Below are 20,295 nucleotides of genomic sequence, written 5' to 3' on the forward strand. Positions count from 1 at the left end.
AAGATCTAGAATTAAATAGTCATCAAAACCTAGTATACCTAAGAAGAGCTAGGGAAGATCTTATAGAAGCTATGAAATCCTTTGCTAAGTATCCTGATTCCTGAGGAAAATTTGAAAAGTTAAGGCAAGAGATAAATAAATATCTATATAATATATAAAATATATAAAAATATAATATTATATATTATATATATAAATAAAGAGATAAATTAAAAAACCCCTCAACATATTTAGATAGGCTTGTCGAAGCTAGGGAACCAACCATCACCAACTGTCACCAACCATCAGCCACTTCTTCTTCGGCTCCTTTTGTCCCCTCTCCCTTGCACAAATCCCATCCTTACACAAGTCTTCACATAAGAGATGCTAATCCTCCCTGAACACCCACACACACACACACTAATAATAAGGGATATATGTGACTAGAGGCCAAACATGGAAGAACCAAATATAGGACTGCATGTGACCAAAGAACTTGAGCCTGAAGCAAATGCCCTGATCCCATGTGGTCAGGTCACATACATGGGAGGCCATATACAGAAAAGCCCAGGTAGCCAGGGTAACTCACACTTCTGATCCTCCAGGGTTGCTGTCATCCTGGGGCTCTTTGTGGGAACAGAATCTTTGTTCTTCACTAAGCCTATTCCTCTGGTTTCATGGTCACTACTAAGAGTGTAGGTTTTGATGCACATTGTTCTACTGATCTTTTGATGGCGTTAATCCCTATCACTAGGTTTTATCTCTTTGGGACCACCAAAGAGCCATCTTATCTTGCATCTGATAGGGAGCAGACAGAAGTCTGGTAAGTATAACTTGGCTAATCATCAGAAGTTTGTTGTTTGTTTTTTTTTAAAGAGTCAAATTGAGTCCAAAATGGAGAGAATATACCTTTGAAATAGGAAGAATTGTTAAATAGGAAAGGTCAGCCCTCTCTTATCTTCTGTCTAGATATTACAAATTTCAGAGCTGAACCTCTGGGGGAGTCAAAGAAGAGAGACTTCTGTTAATCCTAGGCTAAAGATTGCTGTCTTCAATGAAAGTGCTCTAAAACTTTCAAGTCAAAAAGAGTACTGTAGCATTCAGCTGAGCCAGAGGCTAAAGGTGATAGAAATTATAATTGAAGAGAGTGTCCAGCATGTCAACTCTGGATAGCCGCATCCCACTGGCCAAGTGACCTCCTCAACTCATTCCAACAGGAGGTCTCCAATGGCTAAGGGACTTACCTAGCCCAATCTATTAACAGTCCAGCATACTAGTGACCTGCCTAGCACATCCTGGCAGCAAATGAACCCTGGAAAGAGTCAGCTCAGCATCCAAATTACCTGCTTGACCCAACTTAGAAGAGAATCGACTAGTCAAGTCAATGAAGATAACTAGCACAGTTGAGTGAAGTATCCATTAAAGATTCTGAATTTAGTGAAGAACCCAGCTCAGCCTGTTGGTAGAGCAACTATTCCATTCCTGAAGCCTGCAAGAAACTTCATGAAGATTCTCCAGAAAAAGAAAGAACAATGAGGTGATGAACTGATGTTTTCATTGTGAATTGCTCAGTTCTTGTGTTTTCCTTTCACATATGCCTAAATAACTTTATATTTAAGTCCATTTTCCTACTCATTCCCTCATAGATTTTATGTGTGTTTTTGGGAGAATGTGTCCCAAATTTTGAGGGAAAATGCTTTGTGTCTACTATTTTTTCTATTCCATTTGAGTGAATGCCTTTTTAAAAAATCTAATTAGGTTGACTGGCTAATTGTTAAGGGGCAATACATTAGTAAGGGCTCATGAACTACAGTGCTAGGAGAAAAGTTACCTAGAGAGTTAGTCTTATACCTCTGAGTGTAGTAGCAGCTGCCCCTCTTGGGACTCAGCTGCTGGTGCCATTTGGAAGAGTAAGCACAGAGGGTTGTTATGTGTGAAACTTTTCATTGCAACCTATTCTTGACCATAATACATATCTCTATTATCCTTTAATTACACACAATTTTAATTTTTCAGATACTTGGACATTCCATGCTTTTCAGAGGGAAAAAGTATCTCTAAAAAAAATATTGATATGTAAAAGATAGGTCTTTCTTTCAGGGAGAAGCATAGTATCATTAAGATCTGTGAACAATTTTTTCAAATGTAAATCAGTTTATTGCTCTCCTCATATTTAATGCTGGGGTTATTGTCTCTCTGGATTGCTTATCTAAGACACATGCACTAGTAAACTCACTCAGAGGGCTGTCCATACAATTGCATATGTCTATACATTAAACATTCTTTGTCCACATGGTTCATAGGAGGAAAACACATAATCATTATGAACCAAATTTTGGAATTTTTTTTTATTGCCAAGTTTGATACAATCAGCACAAACATTAGTATTGTCAGTACCTCGGTATTTTTAAAGAATTACTCCTTCCATTTGGATTCTGTGCTAGGCATCATTTATAACAATGGCAAATCACTATGGTGAGCATATCTCTCTGTTTTATGCTTTCCTTGATATTTATAGTTAGAGTAGAAAATAAAGCTATCTCCATAATGGTATCATTCAATCAATATCATATGAAGTTAATACATGCATGGGAGACACCTTGTTAGAACAGAATTTTGGAATTTTGCTTTATTTTTTAAGAATCAAAATTTAAAAAAAGTTTTAAAGCATCAAAATACATAAACATAGTGGAATTTTGTATCCTTTGTATCCTACAGTTGAATGTGTCTTTTGTTAGACCAGCATAACTATTCCTTTCTTATAACTTCATCAACTACTTTAGTGGTTCTGTGCTTTTCAAGTTTGACAGTATCATGAGAAATAATTTGACCCCTACCCTATTTGAGTAGCCCTCTGCCCATTCTAAATCACAGATTTTATCCTTATGCTAATTTCCAATCAGTATTATTCACTTTAACATGATTCCATAGAAGTAGTATTTAATTTTCTTATATTAATAGGTATTAATATACTTCTAATGAGTTAAGGATAATCAACTAATCTTGATTTCACAAAAATTATACATAATTGTCTTAATATAGCCATCTGAGTAAGTGTTCTTCATGTTAGAGTATGAAGATTTTTTAGGACATGCCCCTTTCTTGATCATAGTTAGTGTCCCTACCATAGTTTTGATTATCCAGGTTCCTCATGGCATAGATAAAAGTGCCTGATTATTTTGGAGCTCTTCTTCCCTACCCCTTTCACCTGATTAACTAACTCTAGGAAGAACATGACTTTCTCAATTCTTTGATGAGACTCTTTCATTACATCTTCCAAATCTAGGAGTCCTTTGATCACCCCTGCTTCTGTCTAATTTTAATCTACCAATGAAAATGAATATTTTGAGTTGTACCAGTCCAGATGGGATTGCATTAATACATTATTGTTTGAACTTAAGGACTATAAATGTTATACCTTGAAACATAGATCTTAGTCAATGAGGAAGGTCCTTTTTGTTGAAGGGAACCACCAGTTCCTCTGATAATAAAAAGTTTTTGGTTTGGAGTTCTGTCTCAGACTTTATTTACATGATGGAGAATTTTGGAGTTATAATATGTTCCTCTATTTCATATATCTTGAGAATCTATTCTGTGACATTCACTTGGGTTGAAAACAACAATCAGAAGAATAAAAAAGATTGTATTCCCTCCTAATAACATGAATAATGCTTTAACAAGTTTTAGCAATCATAATGCTAAATGTAATTGGACTAAATCCTCCAATAAAGAGGAAAGGAATTAAAATGCATTTAAAAAGCAGAGTCTAGGGGGCAGCTGGGTGCTCAGTGGAGTGAGAGTCAGGCCTAGAGACAGGAGGTCCTAGGTTCAAACCCGGCCTCAGCCACTTCCCAGCTGTGTGACCCTGGGCAAGTCACTTGACCCCCATTGCCCACCCTTACCTCTCTTCCACCTACGAGACAATACACTGAAATTAAGGGTTTAAAAAAAAAGCAGAGTCTAATAACATGTTATTTATAGAGAAAACATTTCTTCTCAAAAGATGTACATATACTCAGTAGATTAAATAAAATTAAATTAAGATAACCTTACAAAAGATTGGATCTCAAATTTATCATGAGACACCTAACTTGTAAAAAGGGAAGTGGCACTGTCATTTTAGACAAGTCAAATATGAGAGAAGCATTAAGAGGATATTATATTATACTAAAAGATTCTATTCAAAATGAGAATATGACCATTTTAAATGTGCGTATTTTATAATTCTACAATACAATTTGTAAAGAAAAGATTAGTCTTGAGAAAAAAGAGAAAAAATTTCACTTTAGTAAGATATTTTAACAACTCTATCAGAATTTGATAAATTCAACAAAAGACAAATTAAAACCTATAGCATTGAGTAAAGTATTCAAATCAATCAATAAGCAATCATTAGTTATATTTATTATTAAATTAAACTTTGAACCAAGTGCTAGGGATATAGAGTCAGAAACAAACTACAGTAACATTCTAGTCTACATTCTGGTAGAAGATACAATATAAAAACAGCTAAATAAATGCAAGATAGTTTGAGTAAAAATTGAGCTCAGAAGTTGAATCAGAAAAATGTGAAATATGTCTATGGGGTAATTATAGTTTGACTTCTAAACCAAACAAAAAGCAGGTTGATAAAATTACTAATATCAGTAGTGAATACTGAGGCTAAGATAGTAAATAAAATACTTTCTAATATTAAATAAATCATTTTTAAAAGATATAATTTGAAGTAAGAACAGTTTACCGGGGGACAAATCAATATGATAAGTTATGTTTAATCAGTGGCTCAGGCTTATTGTATGGAACTCTCTCCTCAGGGCAAAATTGGTGATAATAACAGAGAAGAGAAATCCAGGTCCAATAGTTTCTTCAGGCTCTTCTGGTTTCCAGAGTTGAGAGAGAAGACATGCAGAATTCTAAGCTCTCCCCAGGATCCTAAAGGGAGATTCTGGGAAGAATTTGACTTGTGGACTTCAATCATTTCTTGATTCTTATCTTGTTATAAAAGAGACTTTGGAGAATTCTCTTTTGGATGAAATCTGGGATTCTCTCTTAGCTGAGTAGAAATGCTTTACTCCAAATGGGAGTGCTCCTTCAATCTGTATTGCCCAGTATAGTTTCCTATGTATAAGTTCCCTAATTTCTATTTTCCTATCAGCTTTGATAAATGAGTTTCTATTTTTTTCTTTCTTTCTTTTTTTCTTCACCCTTATCTTCCAGCTTAGAATCACTACTGGCTCCAAGACAGAAGAGTGGTAAGGGCTACGCAATGGGAGTTAAATGATTTGCTCAGGGTCACACAGCTAGAAAGTGTCTGAGGTCATATTTGAATCCAGGGCCACCTGTCTCTGGGCCTGGTTCTCAATCCACTGAGCCACCTAGCTGCCCCCAACAAATGAGTTTCTTCACTACATACTGTACAGGTTCATTGTGGTACTGGTATTTGGTAGGAAAGGAATTAAGCTTTGGATATATAAGTTGATGCTATCCCTTTCACTATTAAGGAATAGCCAACAGGATTTTAGCTTAAACCTAAAATTTACAACTGATACACTAATAATATTTAAGGGAGAAGATAGATTTAATTTTAGCCTGGTACCCTCTCTCTAAGGAGAACAGAGTAGCCAACCTTTGGTCTCAGCCTACTTTCCTTCCTGGCAGGAATTTAAATCTCCCTTTGAGGAAGTATGGGGGGAGGAGATGTTAGAGAGGTCTATTCTTGTTTCTCTGAGCCATATCAAGAAATAATACATATATTAACAAGAAAAAATTAAAGCTCATTTAATCATTATGCTAAAATCTTTGATAAAATATTATATTTTTCTATGATTAAAAAAGACCTGATTTGAAGAATTTTCTTAAATATGCTAAAAAAGTTTGTTCCGAACCATAAATTAATATGATATACAACCATTAGAAGCATTCCCACTCCCCCCAAAAGTGTTATAAAGCAAAAATGTCCAGTATTGCCACTCCCATTTGATACATTTTGAAAAGTTAGCCAAGGGAATATGACATATCTTGAACTTATGTATGTTGTAGATTAGCGGTTGGCAACGTATGGCTCTTGAGCCATATCTGGCTCTTTTGAGGGCCAGATATGGCTCTTTCTGCAGGAGCCATAAAGTCAATTTTTTTTCAGGCGCTATTACAGGAGCGTGCACTGTGAGCACTGTACGACTCTCACGAAATTACATTTAAAAAAATGTAGCATTTATGGCTCTCATGGCCAAAAAGGTTGCCGACCCCTGGTTGTAGATGGTGTCACTATTTATTTCTTTATTAATTAATTAATTTAAATCCTTACCATCTGCCATAGAATTGGTTCCAAGGCAGGAGAGTAATAGGGGCTAGGCAATTGGGGTTTTAGGTAACTTGCCCATGGGTAACAGTTAGGATGTGTCTGAGGTCAGATTTCAACCCAGGACCTCACATTTGGTGCTTTATCCATTCAACCACCCAGCTGCCCCTCATGTTCAATTATTGAGGAGATGGCTTAGTTATTTCCTCTTTTGGGCTCCCAACCCTCATGTAGTACCACTTTCCTTGCTCTTTCCTCAGGCTTCTATTTAGGCATAACTTCTCTTTAGTTACTTAGTGATCTTTGTCCATAAGTGAGAAGGGCTTTCTTTTCAAAGCCAACCACTGGAAAAAGATAACTGGTAGAGGTAAATAGAGGCTGCTTCAGCAATGCAAACTCCCTACTCACAACCCAAAGAAACTGCTATTCAGCTAGTTTGTCTGGAACTGATCTAGACTTAAAGCTTTCTCTCTGTGTGGGGATAAACTATAAAAATATAAAATCAATGTAGTTTCTTTTCTTTATACCTCTGATAATCTATTCCCAGAAAGGTTCCAGAAATGATAAGATTTTCATCTCATTTCCTATGTACCTCACAACTCATTATCTCTGCCTCAGTTGCCTTTTAACAATTTTTATCATTTAACTGTAAAGCAGCAGTTAACCACAGTTTCATCTTAATATCAGTTTAAAAGGGTAAATGAATAAGAATTTAAATAACTTTAAAGAAACATAAATAAGTTTTGGAACAAACAAACATATGCTCTCCCAGAGAGGGAAAAAGGAGTGGAGAAATGGAATCACCCTAGATGCTCCTCAGTGGGCAAAGATCCACCCAGATGCACTTCTTGGTCCTGGAATTTATTACTGAGAATCACGTTACTGTAACTTTGCTTCCACTTCCATTAGTAACTGCTTTCTAATGCTTCTTCTCTCTCCATTTCTGCAGTTTTGGAACAGCTACTTTGGTAGCCTCTTTATCTATGCCACAGTGATGGCAGCTGTAGTAGTGGCTGAAGTGGCAACCATAGTAGCTTTCATTGTCTATCTTTGCTTGTTCTGGTGGTGACAGCAATCTTGGCTCCACTCCAGGTCCCTTAGGATGCTCACTCCCATGTTCCATGTTTACTTCAGCTCCACCCTCTCAGGTCTTGTTTTTCTCACTTCTGAGGTTCCCTATCCCTTCAATGAGAGAGAGACTAGCCTTTTAGTCACAGTCTTCATGGCTCTCCAGGGGTCCAATCAACTAAACAATGGGAAATTTTCTACCTGCCATCTGGTCTCCTATTTCCTGTTACACATGATAGAAGTTTAATATATAGCACTGTCAATGCCAAAATTAAAATGTCTATCTCAGATAATATGATTTTGTATCTTAAAAACTAAACATACTCAATAACAAAAAATTGAAGGAGTAAGAAATCTTGTTGAAGTACTGGGAAATAAAATATATGCACCAAATTATCTGCATTTTTATTGTTTATCAACACAAGTGTATGGATACTGATACTTAGAAGGAGAAATACAACCTACCATAATGAAAAATCAATCAAATATTTAGGCACCAAGCTATCAATATATACAAGAGAGCTGTAAGAAAACTTCAAAATGATTTTAAACAGAAATCAAGGAAAGGTTGAGGAAGGAGAAAGTTATTATTGTAATAATAATAAAAGCTAAAATTTATATATTAATTTGAATTTTGTAAAATGTCTTACAAAAATGATACCCTTTCTTTCTTGCAATAACCTTGTTAGATAGGCAATAGGAATCCTCAGGAAAGTTGGGATATTATTCTCTATAAACTGAGGTGCAGAGGTGTACACTTAGTTATAGCTTGAAAACAATATTCAGCATGGAAAATTGCTAGTTCAGACAGATATAGTATACTTGTCTCCATAAAGAAACTGGTCAGCAGCGATTCACATTAATGGAACTACATCAGTTTTGAGATCATTACCTGTTGGCTAGCCTTTTTCATATCTCAAGTGACTAGGATGACTTTGTCAATGGCTTGACCATAGTTCCATAGACTTAGAGATAGCTTCTCAGTCTTTTAGAAAAAAACCTAACCGGTCTTTGTGTCAGGAACCCTAGTAATTTTTACTCCAAACACACTCTTTGACCAATTCTTGTTCTTTGTACTCAGAGTACCAAAATGACATTTCTATTTTAGGGACAATGTACAGCATGTCTAACTATGACTGATCAGACCAATTCCAGCTCAGAATGCTCTGCTACAGGTTCTGCACAAATAGCTATATGATCATTTGAGAAGGAGATGTTTCTAAATTTGCTCATCTCATATTTCTTTTGAGCTACTGCGATCCTTCTTTGTTGTGAGCATACTGTGCTGGATGGATGGTCCTGTGGCAGGATCTCCCATGTCTCACAATCAGTACCAAAGTTCTTCAGAGTGTTCAGAGTTTTCTGAAGGAAAGTTTTCTCTCTCCTCTGTCACTCACTTGACATCATCTCCTGTTGACCTGGAGGCTAGGCATCACTGAGTAAATTGAGTTACAAGGATAGACCAGCCCCTGGAAAAAGGCAGCTAAGAGTCATGAGACAGGAAGAACTTGGTCCCCTGTATTGCCCCCTGGACCATCCCCTGGGAGGTCCAGGCAACGTAGAAAGCCATGGTTAGCTCCTGAGATATCACATGTGAGAGTTAATGGACAGAGAATAAATTTGATAAATTGAGGCAAGAGTAGATTTCACTCTCTTCACTTCCATGATCATGGCCGATGAGTCTCCTAAGTTGGTGTGGTTAGGGGCTTCATGGTGGCATTAGGATAGCCAGCCAAATGAAGTCATAAGAAAGTTAATATATATATCTTTCTCCTATTTTTTCCATCTTTTTCCTCCTACTATTCTTGAGTATAAGTGCTTGCCTTGTATGAGTTCTCCATAAAAGAGTCTTCTAAATAGTTTCTACCTCTTAAATAGCCTAAGGGTCATTATTGAACAACTTTAACCTTGGAACGAGAACCTGGCATCTACACCACTGGAAAAGGATTTTTATGCATGTAAAAGAAAGACTGTGCATGAAAACAAAAAGGCAGAGGGAAAAACCCTAAGCAATATGATTGTCTCCTAAAGGAATGTAGTACTAAGCTAACACTATAGCAGAGTGAAGACTAGAAAACCAAGGCTTCACCCACCCACTTTTAAAAAACCAAGTCCTAGATCTTTGATGGGATGGCGGCAACAGATCTACTGATATAAATTGGTGATGGGGAGCCACGGCAGCATTGAGAACATCTGGAGTGTCTCCATTGATCATGGCATCTTTAATAGAGTGAGAGACATCCTATCCTGCCATTCAAGATTGATTCAAGAGAGCTTGAGGCATAATTAAAGGAACAGAGATATAAACTCTAAATCAGGAGTTCTTAATGTGGAGTCCCTGAGCTTTTTTTTTTTTTTTTAATCCTTACCTTCCATCTTAGAATTAATACTGTGTATTGGTTCCAAGTGAAAGAGCAATAAGAGCTAGGCAATAGGGGTTAAGTGACTTGCCTAGGGTCATACAGCTAGGAAGTATCTGAGGTCACATTTGAACCCAGGACCTTACATCTCTAAGCCTGGCTCTCAAACCACTGAACCACCTTCTGAACTTGTTGTTTTTTTTTTTTAACTTTGATAACTGTATTTAAATACATTTTGTGTCCTTTGTATTTCTTTTTATACAATTAAAAGCACTATTCTAAAACAGGTTCCTTACACTTCAACTGATTGCCAAAGAAATCCATGACATAAAAAGGTTAAGAACCCATGCTTTAGACATCTATAGATAAAAAAAAGCAGTCACTCAAGATAATGAATAGAAAAGCATTTATTATAGGCACACTTTGTGCAAAATAATGTTGAAAGAAACAGGAATGTAAGACAGTTTTTATTCTCAAGGAGTTCATGTTCTAATGGGGAAGAAACATATAAGGAATGTTACAATTGCAAGTCAGATGAAAGGTCCCATTGCATTTAGGGTGCAGTAGCACTTGTAATGTCATTTCCTCAAATAAAGTCATATCACTTCTTGATGTTGAACCATTTGACAATGCCAAGGACTTTAGAAGCAAGAACTATCTTTTCTGGATTTTCAGTGCTGGTGTTTGTAGCATCTACTGAAACAGTTGCCAGATTGCTCCATGGGAATTATTCCCCAAGATGATATGAGGGGGGTATTATGGGAAAAACCAGGGGAGCTGACTTAAATATTAAGTACATAGTTCAAAGCACAAAGCAACAAGTAGCAATGCAAAATCTCCAATGAACAGCAAATATGAAATATCATCAAAAAGTCGAAACAAACATCAAACACAACTCCTATTCTAATACAGAAATATCCTACCAATGAATAAATGCAAACAATTTTGGAAAATACATTTTAACACAACATTGCATAAGTCTCTACATCAAAATTACAACAAAACATTAAACTCCCTTATGCGAATTACATTTAAATGTTTGCAACTCGATTCATATCAAATTATTCAGAGAATTTATATTTATACACACACATACATATGATACATACATATAATACATATACAACATATACATGCATGATATACATATATATGTATGTGTACACATAGTATATATATATATATCAAATATACACATGTACACCCTTTATACAATACTTACACTATAATACAATTTACAATATACACATGCTATTTACGTTTATTTACATTATTTTGTGATATGTGATCTGTAGTATGTTATATGTTCTGCATGTAATGCAATTTTGTTATGTTTGTTGTATTTGCACTTTAATGTACATTAGTACCTTATCATATCCTCTAATCTAATCTAATACTATTCCTAAACTACCCCTATGATATTAGTATATTAGTCTAGCTACATCTACCTAAATAACTAGCTAATCTTTGTTAGTAACTATCTTTTGTCAGTACTTAATTATCCTATAGCTAATTCTAATTTTGTTAGTATTTATACATTGTTTTATTCCATAAGGAACACGATGTATCCTAACATGTTTGTGTCGTATGTATCTGATTTGTTATGTTGTTTCTTTGCTATATTGTGTTGCAACATGTTACTGATGGATGCATGATACCTACCAAAACTCCAGATCTCCTGCAGATCTCCTTTCTCCTTAATGATGTTCCATTCCTCAAGGAAATCTTCTCTTCTCTCCGGTTTTCCTCTTCTCCTGTTCTCCATCAAAGTTCTTGATAGTTTTATGTGCAATGTTGGATGCATATGAGTATGTAGTGATATTATTTACATTACCCAAAATATTTTCAAACCATTTATCCAAATTGTCCATGATTAATCCTCTTCTTTAAGAAAATCCTTGAAAATGAAGTTTTTATCAGTTCAATTCATAAGTTCATCAGTCTTACTACAAAGTCCATAAATCCTGTATCCTGAATCCTCTTCATCCATGTCCTTTTCCATCTGAACATCCTCTTCTGCTGGAACGGTCCTCTCCTTACTGAACTTTCTGACAGCAGGTCACCACAATCTTGCAAAAGTAATTAACACGAAAAAATATCCATCTTATTTTATATACTATATAGCCAGTTAAAACAATAATGGGTGTGTGCACTATAATATCTAGAACAGTAATGTTAAGAATAGGTTGGGCAAATTCAAAATCCAATAGATCTCTACAATACCTGGGTATGATCTTAAACCACAGGTAGGGAATAAATAATATCCCTTGCCATAACCCCAATATCAAATAATCCATACAATCTTCCAATACCATCGTCCCAAACATTGATAAAAATGACCAGTTATACAAAATTACAGTGGCATTATTAGCCACAATGAATGACTAATAACAATAACTAACACAAATACAACAATATTCCACAACAATACCAGTTTACAATTAAACAGGACAACACAAATAACAAAAAGCAAAAAAAAAAATGGGGAAGAACCTTTTCTCTGGTACTATTCTAGCCTTGATAGAATATTGGCTTCACACAGAGATTTTATCAATGACCTGGGGTGGGGGGTGGGGGGTAAGCAGTTCTGAGTAGCTCACCACTGGCTGGGAACTTTCAGCCCACAGCCAATGGCTGTACACCTCCACGGAATGTTCCAGATCCTCTGACTTCCAGTCTAGCTCTGTATGTCCAAGAGAGAACTTCCTGTCCCCCTGTTACCCAACCAGCTGAGGGTGCCAAACTATTATGGGGAAAACCAGGGGAGTTGACTTAAATATTAAATGTGGTTCCAGGAGGGTGTGAGGGAGACAGAAATGACAGAAGGCAGGACCAAACAAGGTAGGGAGACTGGGTTTAACTGCTAAGGAAATGTCTGTTAACAGAAGTGGCAGTTATGTCTAACTGCCACTCTGCACCATCTAGACAAGGCCTATGGAAACTAGCAAGCAAATGACAAGATTTTATAACAAATTTAATTAAGGGAACTATGGTAAAGGATGGGAATAGGGGCCTCTACACTTCCAGACTAAGGGCAAACCACAGGGTCAGGGGAGGGACTTATCTACACTCAACTGAGACCTCAGCAAGGCAGGGCCCAGAGAATAGCAGGATTGAAGTGGGTATCCTCACAGCAGAGTCCTGACACATTCCAGTGATATTGCAGCTCCTCCAGGACCACTAGCTGTACTCTTTCAGGTGGGTAGATTCTGGGAGCTAACCCAGCCCAAGTTAACCTGCAACTCAGGTTGGGATTAATAGTCTCTACCAAAATCTCCCACAAGTAGATGTCAGTCTTCCTTCAGGATCTCTGGAAATCTGAGGTTTCCTAGGGTCAGTTACAACTTGTCCCAACCACCATGGAGTCTGTAGAGCAAGCCTACTTCCTGCTTCCCCATTCCATTTGGAATTCTCAAGCCCTTCCTGTTAGGTCTCCTAAATAATAACTAAGTAATCCTCCTCACAACAGGGGATAGCTAGGTGGCTCAGCAGATAGGCTGAATTGGGAGATCTGCGGTTCACTTCCAGCTTTGTGATCCTGGGCAAGTCACTTAACCTCAATTGCCCAGCTCTTATTCTTCTGCCTTGGAACTAATACACAGTTATTGATTCTAAGACAGAAGATAAGGGTTGAAAAAAAAAGATGATGTGAGGGCTGGACTGGAGCAATAGACTGCATTTCTTAGGGATCTTGGGTTTACCTGCTCATCAGTGATAATTGGTAAGAAATTGGTGTTGTGGTATTAAGAAAGGTGAGTCCCTTCTCAGTGATGGCTCTGATGTCTGAGTTGGATGTAGGATCTTGGGGATGCTGCTAGTTCTGAGGTTTTGGAGTTCAGAGTCTTGGGCTAGCTCTTGGCATATGAGGAGGTGGTGGTAGTTGAGGTGGTGGTGGTAGTGATGTCTTGACTCATGTGGTAAAAGTGTTCTTGTCTCCCCTTCAGCATGCTCTGCTGCAACATATAGGCTGTCTTGACTGCCCTATTTGTATGGTTGGTGGGGCCTTTTCTCTATAAGGAGAAAGTAACTTCAAGGAATGGTGCCTGGCAGCAGAGGAAAGTTCAAGCTATGGTGAGGAGTGGAACCTAGAACTGAATAACCTTCCCCAAAGAGATGTTACACTTAAGGAAAGTTGTACAAGAACTATATGAAGAAAGGACTTCTAAGTTCTGGGGCTGCTAGACACTCCAGTGGTTAGAGTGCTGGGCCTGGAGTTAGGAAAGCCTGAGTTCAAATTTAGCTTTAGACACTTATTAGCTGTATGACTTTGGGCAAATCATTTAACTTGCCTTTGCCCCATAGGCATCTTACATATGTGCCTTCCATGAAAACTGCGTAGGAAAGTATACCCTGAGTTTTTACTTTCCCCTTCACCTCCTCCCCATAGCTGATGCGCATTTCTACCGGTTTTAACATGTGTTATCAATCAAGACTTATTTCTATGTTATTGATAGTTGGGTTGGTGTGGTCGTTTCGAGTCTATATTCCCACTATTGATTGACTGTTAATGGGATTTATGAGCTATAATTTTATGAGTGAGTATCCGCAGAGCACCTTACCTAGAACCCAAGCTAGAAGGGAACCCAACTCAGGAATGGGAATGCAAATTGGGGAAATTAGTTGGGGATGGGGGGGTGGGAATGCTTATACTTCCTTTTGCATTAATTATAATTTTCAAGAAATGCATTTTATAGGAGAGCTTGTTTTGCAATGTTCATATTTATTGTAAAAGTATATATTTTTTAAAACTTCCAGTTTACTGGATGGGGGAGGGGTATTCCTCAAGGCATGCATGGAGGGTGGGTCTATGTATTGCCCAATTTGGTGGTTCATGTGTGCTCTAGTCCCTTAACAAAGTGTACATGTGTCTAGAGGCTCCTTGTTTGCTCCCATGGTTCTTGTTACTGGGGGCTGTGTTCAAGATAATTGTCAGATGAGCAAACATTTTGTTTGCTTTAAAAGAAGAAATAATTTTTTCATTCTCGTCTGTTCTTTTGATGGTATGATTTGAGACTCACAGTTCTCTGTTGAACTTCCTGCTAGGGGTGAGGATTCCTTTCATCTCTACAGCACTTTCTATGCTAAGTATACTCAGAATTGTAGTAAGCACAGGTTTCCTCCTGGACACCCTAAACTCCATAAGTGTTCCAGGTCAAAGGGGACATAGGAAATTCCTTTCTGATAATATTCTCCCTTGGACTTTCTCCTAAATCTTCAATTAACATAGATATGTACCTCCCAGTTCCATCCTGATAGGCATTGGGTAATAGGAAACCTAATCATCCCTTATACCCTCCCCATCATCCCAATGAATTACTTCATTCCTGATTCACCCCATCCCCCTTTCTTATCCTGTAACCTCTGTTGTCAAAGGGTTATAAAAACCCCAGACCCCATTCCTTGGGGAGGCAGTGTTCTACCTGCACACTGTCTCCAGGCCATTCAACATTATCTTCAAATTAATAAATTTCTCTTTTTATTTTTAAGCTAATTTTGGAGTCTTGCATTCTTGCAAAGGGTCTTGAACCTAGGGTTTTACCTCAAAGCTCTCCCACAACACATATATTTGTCCAGATGGACCTGAGACTGAATTTCAATTCCCTAGCTGCCTCTTCTGTTGGTTTCTTTCCCTGAGCACAAATGACTGAAAAGAAATCTTCAGAAAGATGCTTCTAGCCTTCATGGATTCCACCTTGAGTTCAAGAATTCAGGAGTTCCTGGGTGCTAACTGATAGCAAGAGATGTTTTCTGAAGTGACACCCATTTTAGTAGAGAGTCTGGCTACTTCCTACCAGGAAGAAGAGCCAAATATTGATGGTTGGTCAGAAGATATGAACCTTGGATTGTTTCTTGTACAATACAAATCTGAGGTGAATGTGAAATAGCTATTTGATAGCTCCACAACTCCCCTAAGAGTTTTTACTTTCTGGGAATGATGAATTAGTTTATAATTTTAAGACTCTGTGTGTGTGAGTGTGTGGTGTGTGTGTGTATGTGTGTAGCATTTATTTTGTGATAGGAAATATAAGGGTAGATAGGTGGCACAGGAGATAGAGTACTGGGTCTGGAGTTAGGAAGACATCTTTTTGAGGTAAAATTTGACCTCAGATACTTACTACCACGTGACTCTTGGCAAGTCTTGTTTGCCTCAGTTATCTGTAAAATGAGATGGAGAAGAAACTGACTCCAGTATCTGAATGTTTGCTGAGAAAACTCCAAATGGGGTCACAAAGAATCTGACACAACTGAAATGACTCAACAACAGAGAGGATATTTATTTAGATATATGAGTATAGCTATCCCATAAATGACATCTTCTGCTTTGTTTGTAACCCTGGGCTGGTCTGAGCATGCCCAGTTCCATTACCATGGATGTACCCTTGAGGAACCTTTTGGAACATCCCAGTGGCATTTATAGGCTGCTGCATTCCCTACCACATAGGTGAGGCAATCTTTGTGTTACTGTAAAATTAGGACTCTGGTCCTTACTTTTTAATAAAGTATATTAGAATTACTTGGATAGGTAAAAGAAGAAAGAGATATATAAAGATAGAGTAAAGTAGCCTAGTTGAGCTCCCCATGTGGGTTTTTCAGCAGCATTCCAGCAAAGGAGTTTTTTGGTGGGTCACCAGAGACAGAGAGACCCACCATTTCCTCATTAGCCCCTTTTATCTTCTCTTTCACCTACCGGTCAAGTTCAGAGTCACATAGGGAAAATGGTAAAGCAGATTCACATCACCTCGACCCAAGAAAAGAGGGGAAGGGCAAACTTCCCTCACACATTTGGTTGTCTGTATTTGTCTGGTGAGACTGGGACTAATAACTCTTTTCTATCCAGATGTACTCTTTTAAGTATCTTCTAACTGCTGTGTCTGTCATGAACACCATGACCTGAACCTGTGTGAGAAGAAAGATTTGCTTTTCCCTGTTCTTTCTCCAAGTTCTCCAAGTTTTCCCCATTCCTCCTATGTGAAGTGGAAATCTAAGGGGATCCTGAAATAACAAGATGTACCCTTTTTAGCCACTATTCAAAGAGACCAAGGAAATCCATCTTTAAAATGGAATTATTTTATTGAGAGAGAGAGAGAGATTTGGAGCAATGTCTCACACTCTAGACCTGAGACCATGTTCCCCAGATTTACAGAGAGAGAGAGATATGTGGCCTCAGACAAAATGACCGCTGATTGACAGAAAAACTCCTAACGTATAAGAAAATACAATAGACTTATTTTACACATTCAAGCCTTCGTTTAAACTAACATTTTTAAGAAAATGGTCAAGGGTTGGAGACAGAGGTTTTAATCCAGATATAAAGGACAGGAATGTTAAATTGATTGAGCTTTACAGTGGATACAAAGAATGGAGGATTTCAGCACTGGATTACCTGGGAGAAACTGATATTTTACAATGGATACAAGAGGACCATTCCAGCCATGAGGCTTAACCACCTGGGAGAGGCCTCTGATACAATGGGAGAAACTTCTAAGACAAAAGGTCACTTATGATTTGATCATTGGGCACTTCAGGGTTTACTGTTCAGTCTAAGACAAGGTCATGTAAGGCAAGTTCCCAGAGGATAGGGGCAGACTTATTAACATTTTAAAGTACAAACTCAAAAGATCCAATCCAAAACACTGGCTGTAAGGAGAAGCATGGGGTGGGAGCCTTCAGGAAGAAGGATGGGGTGGAGGGACCAGCTTTCTACTGGGGCCCAGGGGTATTGATTCTGTAGTTACTAATAATTCTGACAACTATATATTCATTCTACCTCACACACTCCAAAAAATGGATCTGGTGGTATTTGTTTCTGTTCTGTTTTGTTTCTTCTTAGTTTCAGGTGCCTGAGGTCATCCAAACTGGACAGGAAATTCAGTCTCTGACTCTCTGGTGCCAGGATTGCAGGGGGGATAATACAGTCAACTAGACCACCACAGAAGCCAGGGTGCCTAGGTCTTGAGTTCAAGGTGTGGTTTGGACTTGGAAGTGGGACTCTATAGGAAATAAGCTAAGCTATCAATGAATCTAATTCCCTTCCCCTCCCCAGAGACTGAGATGGTATATTGGGAGTGAGTGTGGGGAAGGGAAGGACTTTACCTCCCAGATATTGGAATAAGTATATATTTGTGATTATACCTTTTGACTTTTATGTAAAAGTGCATCTAATTATTAGTAACTAATGGAACAAAGAAAGCCACCTCTACCCAAGTGGTAAAGTACTGGTAGGGATCTCCATGATAGAAAATCTAGACTGGCTCCAAAGGCCCCTCAAGGGCATCTCCCTGCTACCCAAACTGGGCATGACCAGACTAGCCTGACCAGACCCAGGTAACATGTACATTTAGTAATTTCCTTGAAGGGAAACTAGTGATCTCTTTCGGAAAGATTCTAGACATTTATTTTTCTTTTACATCTGGCTTTATGTGACCACATGGACTATATTGCATGCCAGATCTATCCTCTACTATCTCCTAAAGTCTGTTCAAACTCATGTTCACGTCATTGCTTCCATGATACTAGGCAAATAGTAAACTTTAAGAGTTCCTTTGAGGTATGGAGTTAATGAGTCAGAGAGTTCTAAAAAAAAGCCTCACTCCACCTTTGGAGGTCAGGCTTCCCAGGAATGAATCTAGTCCCTGTGATTCCAGGGCCAGGGCCCCTCGTCAGAGAAACTAAATACCTTGCAAAAAAACCCACAATGATTTTGACTACAGTATGCAGAAGGTCAGTCCAGCAAAAGGAAAAGGAAAAAAAAAAACTATCCCACTGCTCCTGGAGAAATTAAGGTAATATAATAACAATAATAGTTTGTTGTCAGTCATGTCCAATTCTATTTGAGATTTTCTTGGTAAAGATTCTAGAATAGTTTGCCAATTCCTTCTCCAGCTCATTTTATAGACAAGGAACTGAGACAAAGAGAGTTAAGAGACTTATCCAGGACTACACAGCTAATAAGTGAGAGAGGCTGAATTTGAACTCAGGAAGATGAGTCTTCCTGATTCTTAGTCCAGTGCTATTCACTGTGCAACCTAGAACAAAAATAGTAATACTGCATATTTACATAATATTTTTACCACTATACAAAGCACTTTCACACATCCATGGGGACCAACCTATGAGGTAGGCAAGGAATGCATTACTCTATTTTACAAATAAAGAAACTGAGACCATTATAGGTTGTTACTTTGTCAAGGTTAACCCACAGAGCCAGTATCTTTGGAACCCAGGTTGCTTTATTTCTCTTGATAATATGTGGCTTTGTGGAGGTTATCCTTTAATAGAAAGCAGGAAAAAAAATTCAAAACTTAATTTTAAAAATAGGATTGTGGAAAAAAGTGACCAGGCCATTAAATCAAAGCAGTATGCCTAAATGGTGCCACATTTAACAATATCTAATCAATTATAATCAGCAATTGATATGGGCAGATATGAAATGGGCAGCACATTTAACATGACAGTATAATCGAATGGTAAGGCTAGGCAATTGGGGTTAAGTGACTTGCCCAGGGCCCCCACCCCCCACCCCACCCCCAAGTGTCTGAGGTCAGATCTTTGAACCCAGGTACTCTCTACTTCAGACCTGACTTTCTATCCACTGTGCTACCTAGGTGCCCCAGTATACTCATTTTGAAGTCTGGATCATCTTTCACATAGGTTAGGCAGCTTCTGACGAAACTTGGTTAATTAATGATAATAATTATTTGGCCCTGTGCTCTAGGATGGTCATTTTAGAGTTAGAAGGGACCTTAGAGACCATCTTCCCTGACCCCTTCATTTTATATATAAGGAAACAGGCTCAGAGAATAAATGACTTGTCCAAGGTCACACATAGCTAAGAAGTGGTAGAAATGATTCCAAATCCAGAGAGCCACACAATCATTAGAGTATGGTTTGAACTGGAGCTTCATTTTGTCCTAGAGAACAGAATAGAAACTCCAGCCTCCATTGTGTGTTTGTTTACATTTCGAATTTTAAGTAAACAAACAGAAACATAGACTACAACTAATTTGTTTTTCTATTCTCCTTTCTGATTTTATGGATTCTTCGGGAGACCTCAGGGTGCCCTATGAGCACGCCCAGCCAAATCCAGTGTCTTCGGAGCGTTCCCCCCAGAAGGGTATGCGAGGGAAGAGAAGCAGTACATAGGTAGTTGGGGTAAGAAAGGAGCTTAAAAAACAAACAAACAAACAAACAAAAAAAACCCACGACCACGATCAAAGAATAAAACAGGAAAATCAAATCTTTTCTAAAAAGCAATCTCGGCGTGCCTCATTGCTCTTGAGATAAGAATGTGTGGTCTAATTATAGAGACGTCCCCCACAAGTCTTCCTCTCAAGGCTGTTCCATCCTGCGTGTTTGGGTTTGAATGTAAGGCACGAAGTGGAAGGAGGGGCTGGCTACATTTGAAAATGCTCAGGCTGCAGACTTTAGATCACATTTGTTCCCGCCGACTAGGATCGTATTAAATTACTGCAAATTCAAACTGAATGGACCTTTCCCTCCCCTTCCTCTTTTTCCTTCTCTGAGAGAGTCTTCGTCCAGCAAACCTCGCCGCTCCTCAGCTAGGCACAGACGGGGGGGGGGGGGGGGACG

This window comes from Gracilinanus agilis, chromosome 3 (assembly GCF_016433145.1).
Source record: "Gracilinanus agilis isolate LMUSP501 chromosome 3, AgileGrace, whole genome shotgun sequence".
Taxonomy (NCBI): domain Eukaryota; kingdom Metazoa; phylum Chordata; class Mammalia; order Didelphimorphia; family Didelphidae; genus Gracilinanus; species Gracilinanus agilis.